At 39.9% G+C, this 14,160-nt stretch overlaps 1 protein-coding gene across 2 annotated transcripts in view; it reads right to left on the minus strand.

The window, feature by feature from the left end:
- The window catches only part of GABRB3 (gamma-aminobutyric acid type A receptor subunit beta3), a 228,883-nt gene that overhangs the window by 73,451 nt on the left and 141,272 nt on the right, over positions 1–14,160 (minus strand). The window lies entirely within an intron of this gene.

Below are 14,160 nucleotides of genomic sequence, written 5' to 3' on the forward strand. Positions count from 1 at the left end.
TTTTTGATATAGTGTTCAATGATTCATTAGTTGCATATAACACCCAGTGCTCATCACCACAGGTTCCCTCCTTAATACCCATCACCTGGCTACTGTATCGCCCCATCCTCCTCCCTTCTGTAACCTTCAGTTTGTTTCCCAGAATCAAGAGTCTCATATGGTTTGTCTCCCTTCTGATTTCTTCCGATTCAGTGTTCCCTCCTTCCCCTATGCTCCTCCACTCTATTCTTTATGTTCCACATATGAGTGAAACCATATGGTAATTGTCTTTCTCTGCTTGACTTATTTCACTTAGCATAATCCCCTCCAGTTCCATCCATGTCGATGCAAATGGTGGGTATTCCTCCCTTCTGATGGCTGAATAATATTCCATTGTATAGGGAAACAAAAGCAAAAATGAACTTTTGGGACTTCATCAAGATAAAAAGCTTCTGCACAGCAAAGGAAACAGCCAACAAAGAGACAACCCATGAATTGGAGAAGATATTTGCAAATGATACTACAGAAAAAGGACTGGTATCCAAGATCTATAAAGAACTTCTCAAACTCAACACCCAAAAAACAAATAATCAAGTCAAAAAATGGGCAGAAGACATGAATAGACACTTCCCCAAAGAAGACATACAAATGGCTAACAGACACATGAAAAAATGTTCAACATCACTAGCCATCAGGGAAATTCAAATCAAAACCACAATGAGATACCACCTTACACCAGTTAGAATGGCTAAAATTAACAAGGCAGGAAACAACAAATGTTGGCAAGGATGTGGAGAAAGGAGAACCCTCTTACACTGTTGGTGGGAATGCAAGCTGGGACAGCCACTTTGGAAAACAGTATGGAGGTTCCCAACTATATCTCAATGTTTGACTGCCTCAGGCTTGTCCCTGCTCCTTTCCTCTTTCTTCCCCTCTTCCATGGTGATGTCATCCATCCCTAGGGTGTTTAACAGAATGTTTAGCTAATGACTCCCTGTTTTTATCTGCAAGCCAGGTATCCCTTTGAACACTGATTCCTTATCCAGTTGCTCTTTTGACAGCTCTATTTGGTAGTGTCTTTATCATCTTTACCTTTTCTCTTTCCTTATTCCTAGTCCAATTCCAGGGCCCAACCTAACTGGCGTGGGTCAGAATTGTAGGAGGTAACACCCAGCACTGGTATTTTTTAAAAGTTCCATTTGCGATTCTTATTTTTGCATGTAATTAGTCTTTACACCATGAGTTCACATTCTGATCACTATTTTTACTTAAAATTATACAGGATCCTTTCACTTCATTAAAATCAGTAAACTCTATGTCCTAGCATCAACAGTCTATATTTAGAAAGCATGCACGTGTGTACTGAAACGCAGGCATATGGACGGCTCCCGCCATGCGCTGCCATGGAGAGGAGAATCTGTGCTGCGTGAGTTGCAAGAACACAATCTTCCCACTTGCATCTGAGATTCTAGTGGTTGCCAATGTGTCCTGCTGCAAACTGCTTCAAGCAGTCTCAACAAAAACCATCAACTCTGTCAAGCAGCTAACATGACAACATGAAGACATGGGTTGGGGCTCTAGGATTACAGGTTTCTGACAGTGTTTCAGCACAGGTGTTTGAGCACTGCCTCAGAGCATGGATGTCCTGCCTTGTTCCAGGTCCTGACACTATAAATAACTGTGGCCATCAACCCAACTTGCACTGCTACCATCAAACAGCACACTGACGAGCTGTTTGGTAAAAGAACAAGAGAAATGAATATTTCAGAATATTTATTCAGTACATATTAACTTTGCTTGCTGTTTATATCATTTCATAAAGGATCTTTTTATATCACACAGTGTATTCATATAGTGTGTTTACACAGAAATCTAGCATTCTCATGATATTCAGACATTCTTGTATATTCAATTTCTTTAAGCTATTGCAAGCTGGTTTTGCTTATTTTAATTCTTCTAATATCTGCTTCTGGTAAATGTAAACAGATGTTTCTAATTATTCCCTTTAATACTTATACCTTCACATCATGAATGCACAGGGAAGATTTAGGATTCATGAAAAGAAGGTGAAATGTTGATGTTGCCAACAGGAGTCATGAAAGGATGATTCTGATTGTTAAAATGCCCATGTTTTACTTTAGAAGTTGGTAAATAAACAAGAACTGTTCAATTATTCAAAAGGAAGAGCATTGTTTTAAGAAAGCAAGTGCACTCCTTCGGCTGGCCATTGTGGTCCTGGTAAACTTCAACGTAATATCTGACACTATTCCTAGGCATACGAGTTCACAGGAGTCATCAAGCAGAGCTGTGGGCCAGCCAGGAGGGTTCTAGCCATTGACAACAAACTTTCACATAGCATCCAGATGGTGATTTAAAGTATCAAAAGGTCTGTATTCACCAAGATGCTGGTTAGAACATCAACTATCAAGTTAATGTACATTTTCCTGATTTTGTGAATAATGTTGGATACTAAAATACAGGTTTTCCATATGTGACTGGCCTCATGTTAGATAACAGCTAGACTATTTTTAGTATGAGAACAATAATTCTGAGTGTCCTTTATATGTCTTGTTCCCCTGTAAGCTGCCTCAGGATCCACACAGCTAGGATTTAGTCACTGTGCCACTGATTGTACAGCTTGAAGACACATTTTTTTTCCCCTTCCCATGAGTTTGGAATTGTGCATGCCAGACTCAGTTGTAACACAACCAAAGTTGTCAATTAATTAATTGCTGTGTTAATTAGAATTAGAGTTTATAATTTATAACCAGCAATATAATTAACAGCTGGTAATTTAATCAGTCATGATTCACTTGCTTTATATTCACCTTTAAAACCGTGAAACTGTTGGCACTTAAAATGTATAGGGTGTGATGTCACAAAAGCTACAATCCTTTTTGTTGTCTCCTGCTATGCTCTGAGTGAAAATGTAACCCCATATCCTTAAGCCATTTGTGCAAGGTTAAATGAAACAGTACTGTGAGTGCCAGACATCTGTAAAAGTCCTTAGACTTACTTCCAGCCCTTATGGTCATTAGCAAATTTACTTTTAAGAATGACAAACTGTGATAATCTGATGGCCTTCCAGTGCAGGACATGAGCCAGATAAATAATGTCTGGAACTTGGTCACTGTATCAGATGACTTCCCAGAGCTGAAGCAAATGTTGGGAGGTTCTGTAGAACAGGCTTGACAGAGCTGCTCCAGGGACCTTAGTTCTCAGGGTTGCCCTCCCTCTGGGACAGGCCGGATGACAGTGAGAGAGTAAGGAAGGGGGATAAGGGATTGACTGGTGTAGCTGAGGTTCAAAGATTAGCCAAGGGACAGGACACTGGAATACAGGGTCAGCAATCCTGTGGAATACAAACTCGTGGTCAGAATTAAGGTTCCCAGAATTATACTTTGCTTCTCAACTGTCCATGACTAAACCCCTGGACCTGAGAAGGAGATTGCATCTGCTCTGGTCAGTTTCATAAGCACATCTGAGTCACACTGGATGTGTCAAGGGGTGGATGATGATTTCCATCACACCAGTCTACCAGTTCATTCCTGGGCCAGTGTCAGGTGCAGTTGGGTTCCCTGGCTGACAGAGGAGAACTGACAGCAAGAGGCATACACAGCTGCAGAGTGTCTTGCCAAAATGAAGTAACATTAAGAATAAAGAACAGGAATGGTGAGCGCTGTGATTTGTGCAAGACTGTTGAAACACAGATCTGTACCTCTGAAACAAATAATGCGATATATGTTAAGAAAAAAAAAAAAAAAGAAGAAGATAGCAGGAAGGGAAGAAGAAAAAAGAAGAAGAAGAAGATAGCAGGAGGGGAAGAATGAAGGGGGGGAAATCAGAGGGCGAGATGAACCATGAGAGATGATGGACTGTGAAAAACAAACTGAGGGTTCTAGAGGGGACGGGGCTGGGAGGATGGGTTAGCCTGGTGATAGGTATTAAAGAGGGCACATACTGAACGGAGCACTGGGTATTATGCACAAACAATGAATCATGGAACACTACATCAAAAACTAATGATGTAACGTATGGTGATTAACATAACAATAAAACATAAAAAAAGAATAAAGAACAGGAAAAAAAAAGAACAGGGAATGGACACACACACATGCACCCACAAACACACAGATATATGTATGTATATCAATGTAAATGTAAATACACACAAATATACAATTCCAAACTCATGGGAAGGAAAATGTATCTCTAAGCTGTGACTACCAGCTAAAAAAATATATCTATCAGCAGCACAGTGGCTGAATCCTAGCTGTGGAGTTGGGAAAGCTGAGAAAGCTTGCAAAGGCATGAGAAACAGAAAGAACACTTTGAATTACTGTTCTCACTCCAATTCTCACTAGCTATCTACCTATCTCTCTGCATATACATATCTGCATATATATGTGTGCGCGCACACACACACACCAAAGAAGTACTGGATAGCTGCACCAGTATGTAATTTTTAAATATTGTGGGTTATTGTGAAAAAGATTATCAGTTAGTTAATGGCCAGGCACTTATTAAATCAATTAATTTATTCATGAACTTAGTCATTCAGTCTTATATTCATTCATTCAATCATTCATCACTTTCTATTCATTTATTTGCTACATTTGCCTAACCAAGCTTATAAGAGGAATACTTGTTAAGAATTCAGTCCAAAAGACATGTGACCCTCTTATTTAGACCCGCTGTTCAAGCCCCATCTTTTCTCACATCAAAATCTTTTAAAGGTCCTTCTTTTCCTTACTTTCCCCCCCTCCGCCCCCATCCTGGCCAGTACCCTCATCATCATCCCTAGGCAGTGCAGTGTACAACCTCCCCCTGCCTTAGGCTGGCTCCTTGCCGGTCAGCCCCACCTCACTCTGTGTTTGCATCTGAGGCAGCACAGAGGAGCCTGTCCTCTCCTGAGGAGTCCCCTGTGTGCTCTGGTCCTGGCCAGGCCCTGCAGCTCCGGGCCTTCATGCTCTTACTTCCCTCAGTCTGTGTTTCTAGGACTCCGACAGGCGGATCCTGCCAGGGTGACCTATCCTGCACCTGCAAATAAACCTGATACTGGGCTCATCATTGCTTGAGCCAAAAACCTGCTCTTCTTCAGCAACTAAGTGTTCTCCCTGCCCAGCACATGAGCTATGAACTCTGGCTGGTCCCCACGGGCTTTGTGGTCCATTTTCCAACTGCACTTACACAGCCACTCGGTCTGATTCCCTCTGTCTCACCCTGCTCCTCGCCACGGCTAGCCCTCTTTATATTTTCACCATCTCACAAGCTTTTCCTACCCCATCCCATCTTCCTGCAAAGAATACTCAAGTGACATGTCCACCATGGAGCCTTCTTGGACTCTCTTCCACTGTGGACTCAGTCAGATCCTCACCTAAAATAAAGAGGTTGTCCTTGATGACTACCAAGAGTCCTAAAATTTCACAATTCTGTAAAACAGCACAGGCCATATATAACAGTTCACCAAGTAATTGCTATCTACTTGTTTCACAAACACCCCGTGCACCCATTTTGGGTTATAGGAGATAATCAACATATAATAGCTAACGTACAGTCACAGAGTTGTGGGTGCTGGCAAACAGAAAAGCAAACAAGCAAAGGGACAAGGAGCAATCAGAAATGGACAGCCCATTTTGAGCACATCCACTAAGTAACCTTAAATCCTCAAGGATAGAGTCACTTATTAGAGCAAACTGAAAATAGCAGCTGTGGGCATCAGCCAAAATGCAGCCTTCAGTTGTGGGCAGGAACAATTTTCTTCCTGTGGTGTCTTCAGACTCCCTCACAGTACACTGAGGTCAAAGCCATTAGTATCTGCATTCCTTCTGAGCATGGGAACATGACAGAACCAATATGCAATCAAAACACATTCTCTGGGTTTAAGGATGGCCGTGTGTGTGTGTGTGTGTGTGTGTGTGTGTGTGTGTGTGTTGTGGAGATTCACTCCACAGGTTTTTACTGGGATTAGCCTTATGGTCAACCTCAGTCTAAACTCCAAGGTACAAACCTTCTCACTCTGTTGTTACAGTTTTCAGTATTTATCCAATAAACATTATTGATGACCATGTATATGTCATTACCGATATACAGAAGAGGGAATTCAAAGGGAAATAAGACATTATCAATGTTCAATATGAGTAGTGTCCTTATAAAAAGGGGAAATTTGGGCATGGACACCACACAGGGAGAACAGCTGTGAACATGAAGGCAGAAATTGGGGTGATGCCTCTACAAGCCAGGGAAGCCAAAGATGGCCATTAAACTACCACAAGCTAGGAGAAGGGCCTGGAACAGATTCTCCCTCAGAGCCATCAGCAGGAACCAACCCTGCTGACACCTTAATCTTAAACTTCTAGACTCCAGAACTGCAAGAAAATACATTTCTGTTGTTTAATCCACCTGGTCTGTGGTACTTTGTAATGGCAGTCCTAGCAACTAATAAACCACCAAAGTCCATGAAGGGTGTGGTGACGGCAATAGAAGATCATGGGTGCTGTGAGAATGGCTATTATCAAAAAAATAAGAGCTGAGGAACGCTGGGGAGGATGTGGAGAAAAGGGAACCCTGGTGGCTCTGTTAGTGGGAATGTAAATTGGTGCAGCCACTATTGAAAATGAAAGGGAGTTCCTCAAAAAATTAAAAAATACCATATGACCCAGCAATCCCACTTCTGAAAATATATCCAAAAAAGATGACATCACTATCTCAAAGAGATATTTGCATCTCTATGTTTATTGCAGTGTTATTTACAATAGCCAAGACATGGAGACAACTTACGTGTCCATCAAAAGATGAATGGATAAAGAAAATGTGGTATGTGTGTGTGTGTGCATATATATATGGAATAAGATATGTATATATATGTGTATATATATACACAATGGAATATTACTATACAATGGAATATAGAGAGAGATAGATATACCTCTATATATACGATGGAATACTACTCAACCATAAAAAAGAAATTCTGCCATTTGAGACAACATGGATGGACTTTGGGAGGATTATGCTATGTGAAGTAAGTCAAGACAGAGACAGAGAAAGACAAATACTGTATGATCCACCTATATATGGAATCTAGAAAAGCTGAAAGAGAGAGTAGATTGGTGGTGGGGTTGAAGGGTGGGGAAAAAGGGAAGATGCTGGACGAAGGGTACAAATTTCCAGTTATAAGATGGTTAAGTTCTGGGGATCTAAAGTATAGCATGGTGACTATAATTAATAGTTGATAATACTGTATGATATATTTGAAAGTTACTATGAGAGCAGAGCTTTAATGTTCTCACCATAACAACAATAACAACAAAATGGTAATTATGTGAAGTGCAGGATGTGTTAACTAACCTTATTGTGGTAAATATTTCCCAATATACACATTTATCAAGTCATCACATTGTACAACTTAAACTTATAAAATGCTATATTGGGAAAAAAAAGGACAAAATTCCTTGTATTTAAACACATATTTTTAAATAAATAAAATGTCTGCTCCCCTGAAAAAGAAAGATGTGAATATGTTTGCAAGAAATTTAGGCAATGAGATGCTAGTGTCCTCGTGATAGTGTGGAAAGGAAGTGCTAAGGAGGAGGCAGGCCAATAAAGAGAGTAATTTTATCTCATCAGCATGTGATGGAGTCTCAATGAAAATTCTCATCTAGATTTGTGGTAAAATTAGAAAATGAATGGAAAAGAGAAAATTAAAAACACCTCTAATATCTCCAATCAAAAGTCACCTTTGTTCCTGTTCTGATGCATACACTTTCAGTTCTTTTTCTGATCTGGTATTTGTGTGTGTGTGTGTGTGTGTGTGTGTGTGTACACACAGAGATAAACTACTTGTTAACAGAAATTAGGCCATCTTTATTATGCCTGCTATTATATATTTATATTATATATTATGTTTATATTATACATATCATTTATAATATACATGTAATATATATCATATTTATATAATATATATATTTTATTGAAGTATACTTGGAAACAATGTCACATTAGTTTCAGGTGTACATGAAACTTGCCTGATTTATTCATGCCTGGTATTTTAATTAAGACTACATTTAAATTTTATTTCTACACTCCAAATAATGAGATCTATTTTTAATAGTGAGATATAATTTATATATCAAAAAATTTACCAGTTTTAAGGGTGCAATTAAATAGGTTTTTTTTTAAATTTGCAAAGTTCACCACAGCTTAATTAAATTAATTAATTAATTATTTTTCAATATTTTATTTATTTATTTGACAGAGCACAAGGAGGGAGAGCGGCAGGTACAGGGAGAAGCAGGCTCCCCACGGAGCAGGGAGCCTGACACGGGGCTCAATCCCAGGACCCTGGGACCATGATCTGAATTGAAGGCACATGCTTAACCAAATGAGCCACCCAGGCGCCCCGCCCCCACCCATGGTTTAATTTTAGAACATAGCCATCATCCCAAATAAGCCATGTGTCCATTTGTAGTGACTCTCCATTACACTGTTATCACCCTAAGCAACCACTAATCTACTTTCTGTCTCTGTAGATTTTCCTCTTCTAGACATTTCATATAAATGGAACCACACTGCGTGTATTATTTTGCATCTGGCTTCTTTCACTTAGCATGATATTTTTGATGCACATTTATTTGGAGCATATGTTAGTGCTTCATTTCTTTTTAGTGCCAAATATTTATCGCCTAGTATGAATCTAAACCAGTTTGTTAGTGCATTTGTCAATTGATGAACATTTGGGTATCTGAATACTCACTTTTTGGGTATTATAAATAATGCTGCTATGAACATTTGTGTATAAGTCTTTTGTGGGCAAACGTTTTCATTTCTTGGGTACCTACCTAGGAGTGGAACTGCTGGACCATACAGTAACTACCCTAAGAAAATGCCCAACTGTTTTTCTAAAGTAATTTCATCAGTTTACAGTCACAACAGCAATATGAGGGTTCCAATTTCTCCACATCCATGCAAACTCTTGCTATTTTCTTTTTTATTATTATTACTATGGTCAACCTAGTAGGTATGATATGAGTATCTCATTTTGCTTTTAATTTGCATTTCCCATTTCTTTTGCTTATTGGCCATTCATTTAATGTCTTTGAAAGGTGTGTTCAGAATCTTTGCCAATCTGTGTTTTTCTTACTATGTTGCAAGAGTTCTTTCTGTGATCTAAACATAAGTTCCTATGTCAGTTATATGCTTTGCAAATATTTTCTCCCTGGTTGTGGATTGTTTTTCATTCTCTTAGCAATATTTTAAAGAGCTAAAATTTTAAATTTTGACACAGTCCAAATTATCAATGTCTTTTGTCTTTTTTTATCACTTGGACTTTTGATGTCACATCTAAGAAATTTTTACTGAACCTAAGATCAGGAAGATTTAGTCTTACTTTTTTCTTCTCTAAATGTTTTATCATTTTAGCGCTTGCATTTAGCTCTAGGATCTACTTTGAATCTGTTTTTCTATGTGCAGATCATGTATGTATAACTTTGCTTGTCAAAGAAAGGAAAGAGGGTATTCATTCCTGGTAAAGAGAAGTACACATAAAAAAGCTGGGCATTCTACAGAATTAGTATAGTTTGAATTCAGGAAAGCAATCTATAGGGTAAACTGAAGAGGCAGCCATTCTCAAGAGATGAAACTCAGACTAAGGCAGGAGGGGGGGCTTAAGTAAACACAGGATCCCAGAGACATGCTTGTCAGGTCAGCAATGGGGGCTGTGCTCCCATGGTGCTAGTTAAGGACACTGAGCAACTGCTTATCCAAAATGGAGACTAAGGGAGGCTACATGGGTCAGGAAGTGGATAAATCAGAAAAGGAGGAAAAGATTTTTTTTTTTTTTTTGGTGGTAAGAGACACATGACATAAAATTACTAGCTTAATTTCACAATATATATGTGTATCAAGTCATCACATTATACATATTAAATGTACCCAATGTTGTATGTCAGTTATATCTCAATAGAGTTGGAAGAAAATTTTACCAGCTGAACCATTTTTAAGTGTTTTAAGTGGCATAAAGTATATACACACTACTGTGCAACCATGATCACCACCACCCATCTCCTGAACCCCTTTCATCTTGCAAAACTGAAACTCTGTACCCATTAAACCCAACTCCTCATTCTTCCCTCCTTCCAAATCCTGGCAACCACCATTTACTTTCTGTCTCTGTGAACTTGACTACTCTAGGTGTCTCATGTAAGTGGAATCATACATTATTTGTCCTTTTGTGACTGGCTTATTTTACTTAGCATAATGTCCTCAAGGTTCATCCATGTTGTAGCATGTGTCAGGGTTTCCTTCCCTTTTAAGGCTGAATAACAGTTCATTGTAAAGATGTTCTGTTTTGCTCACAAAAATTTGGAAGTGCAGTGGGGCAGGGTAGTGAGGAGCAGTAAGTGTGATGTGGAAGTAAGAGTTTAAAGCTTAAAAATTAAAAGAGGTGAAGATTTTAAAGTGGATGAATAACCACAGAGTGGGTGTGGAGTAAGAACCTCTGATCCCTAAGAAAGGGGCAGAGGATGATCAATCAATTAAAAAATACTGGGGAGAAGGAGTGAGCAAGTATCAGGAAAACCAGAAATTGGAACTCACAGGTAGTCAAGAGTTTATATAGTGGCTGAGAACTGGAGGAAAGGCAGTCTGGAAAGAGGCCAGGGGTGTGGGGGCTTCAGAGGATATGGGTAACTTATGTGAAAATGGTTAATGCATTAGGCAGAAGACCAAGGGCACATTGGTAGGTTGAGGAGGGAGAGAGACCAGTTCCTGAGTGGTGGGGAAGGGAGCAGTGGCTGGCGGGTGGAGACAAGGGGGAAGGCTTCAGCATGGAGATGATTGATGGGGGGGTACCTGAGAAAGACCAGAGCTATTGACGTTAGGGAGAGAGTGGTAGCAGGAGCTGAGTCCCAGAGAAGGTAAGCAGAGAACAGCCATGGAAACAGAGCAGAGTGGAAGAGCTAAAAGGCAGGAGGACGCATAGGAGTCTGGGTAACAAGGAGGTAGTAGAGCTGTTGGCTTCTGTCTCTGTACCTTCTCTGTGGCCACTTGGTAAGATGAACAGAATGAACTGACGTAGTTTAAAGAGACAAGTCAGGTTCTCCAATGGCCGCTCTAAGGGAAAGAGAGCTGATGAAGAGAAAGGAAAATATGCTGAGTCCATAGAAGAGAGTAAGATGGATACAAGGTTATATGGATGAATTATAGTTTGCCAACTAGTCAGCTAGATAGAGATATCTAATACACTAAAAATATCCTAACATGTGGAAATAGTAGAGTAAAGCTATCTTTAGGGGGTGGGATCATGGGTTTTTAACATTTTCTAATTTCCAAATTTTCTACAAGGGGGATATTTTATTAGCCAGATGAAACAGTCCAATTCTGTATTTAGAGATAATTGGGCACAAAACCAAAACAAAATGCTGAGCCATTTGGAGGCTCCAACAGAGACTGAAACTGTACATTTATAGTGGAGCCAGTCAGCAGGTTTCTGTGGCTCTTTTCAATTACCTTCAGCAGTCCAACAATGAGGAACTTAGAATAATAACACCACCAAGACCACACATTTCTGAGACACTCATCATCTTAGCCACTTCCTAAAGCTCATGTTGCTGTCATGTTAACTCTCAGGCAAGAAAACTGAGGCCTAGGTTAATGAACTTACTTAATCCTAAACAATTTAATGGTGGAACCAAGTAGGTCCAACCCCAACCTCATGACCTAAAGCCCTATTGGACAGATGAGGGAAGAAGGCTCTGAGATCTGTGAAATGGGATGGAGGGGATATTGTTGAGGGAGGGGCTGAACCTGGGAGGAGGGAGAGGTCAGACCTGAAGATATAGTGGGATCTGGGGAGAGATAAATGTGACAGAGAAGGGAGAACACAGAGATGCTAGAATCCCCCAGCTCAAGACTTCAGAGCAAGATGGTGAATTATTGGCATATTTGATTGTTGTTATGGTTCAAAATAAGTATATAAAGCCTTTACCTACATTTCAAACCTAAGTAATATATTCATGTTATATTCGTGCTTAGTTTTCTTAAAATCCTATCATTATTACAAGACTTCCTAAAATCACTCCTATTGTTTATAAAGTTCAAATTGCTTTTTATTTATTTATTTTTTAAGATTTTATTTATTTATTTGACAGACAGTGAGAGACAGCGAGAGAGGGAACACAAGCAGGGGGAGTGGGAGAGGGAGAAGCAGGCTTCCCACTGAGCAGGGAGCCCAATGCGGGCTCGATCCCAGGACCCTCGGGCTCGATCCCAGGACCCTGGGATCATGACCTGAGCCGAAGGCAGAAGTTTAATGACTGAGCCACCCAGGCGCCCCACTTCTTATTTCTTTTAAGACACATCAGGTTTAAATTAAGTCTCTAGTTCTTTAAATCTTTTTTTAAAAAGTTTTTATTTAAATTCTAGTTAGTTAACATGTTGTGCAATATTAGTTTCAGATGTACAATTTAGTGATTCAATACTTCCATACAACACCCAGTGCTCATCACAACTGCCCTCCTTAATACCCATCCCCTATTGCACCCATCCCCCCAACCTGCCTCCCCTCTGGTGACTGTCCGTTTGTTCTCCATAGTTAAGAGTCTGTTTCTTGGTTTGCCTCTCTGTTGTTTTTTTTTTTTCCCTATGTTCACTTGTTTTGTTTCTTAAATTCCATATATGAGTGAAATCATATAGTATTTGTCGTTCTCTGACTGACTTAGTTCTTCATTTATTTCTATCTGAGAATTTTCTTCCTTGGGACTGATATTGGACAGAGCTTCGCCAATGTGGGGAGAGACTGATGTTAGGCTATCATTCCTCTCATGGGAACTGGGGTAACTCATCTGTGAATCAGAGCAGAATAAATGCAGGCACTCTGAACAGGGCCCCTTGCCCTCTCTCTTTTGAAGCTAGTTTCTGAAGCCTGCAGCTTCCCAGTGCTGCCCTGGCTTGGAGTAGCATGATGTGTGCCTGCCTATCCAAGACATATTCTCCACTCCAGATCTCACCAGTAATAAACCTGATATTTTGATTTCTACTCAGTTGACTTTATCTCTTTCTCAACTGGTTCTGAGAGGAAAAAAGAAGAGAGATATTTTATTGACCTCTTAATCCCACAGTAATACCTGAACCATCAATTTCACAAGGTTCATACACTGTCTTACATCATTACCTAATGTGTTTCTGTGTGTGTGTTTCTTTTATCCTCACTGCTACCTTCTCTTCTCCATTTCCCCGCTTCCTTAAATTATGTCTTTTCCTTTATTGTCCAAAGTGATATTTAAGAAGTCAATTTGGGGAGGAAATCTATGCAAATGAAAATGCACTTAATACATAATCCTAAAGAACTCTCGGCAACTGTCTTAGAAATGATAATCTTGTGTTTACACAACGTAGCTCCAAGAGCACAGCCTCTGGGTTAGAGTACATGTCGTGTTTCCTTGCCTTTAAGTTAGGAAGCTTGAAACACCTACCTCTATTTGGATGCCTTTAGCTGTAAACCATATTAGAGCCTGTCTCCACTGGCTTAAATAATAAGGAAACTTATATCCTTTGGTAGACTGTGATGTTGTTGCCAATTTTTCGCTCTTTCCTGCACCCATATCCTTTGTCACAAGACTCTGCAGAGACTTTCACCAGGGATGCATACCTGCCAACTGATGGTAGACGTGGTTACGGCTTGCTTTGGCCATTGTGACATTAGAGGATGTGGCTTAAGCAAAAACTTGAAATGTGCTTGCATGCTTCGGCTTGCTCTCTTGCAAGTATGTTTGCCCAGAAGATGAAAGATACATGGTGTAAACCTGAACCCAATTTGCAGCTTGGAGCCAAGCCTACATGAGTGCAGTCTAGATTACTCAACCCTCAGCCAATCTACAGACGTGTGAAGTTGAAAAAATAATTGTAGTTTTGAGCCACTGCATTTTAGGCAGATTGTTATGCAGCATAATGGGGACAATAGCTAATGAATACATCTCCCTATGGAGCCTTGAAGTACGACTGCTTGGCAGTCCTGGAATCACCTTTTTTTCCTTTTTCTCAGAAACTGTCTATTCCTCGGGCTAGCATTCCTTAGTTGTAATATGGCCATGGAGAGCAAACCATCACATCACATATGGCATACCACAGCTTCTGTATAGTACCATGTCTTCCTCATGACTCTTGTTAAAAAGACAAATT

This window comes from Mirounga angustirostris, unplaced genomic scaffold (genome assembly GCF_029215605.1).
Source record: "Mirounga angustirostris isolate CCGP_5_RB_7025 unplaced genomic scaffold, mMirAng1.0.hap1 SCAF_9, whole genome shotgun sequence".
In the NCBI taxonomy this organism is placed as follows: domain Eukaryota; kingdom Metazoa; phylum Chordata; class Mammalia; order Carnivora; family Phocidae; genus Mirounga; species Mirounga angustirostris.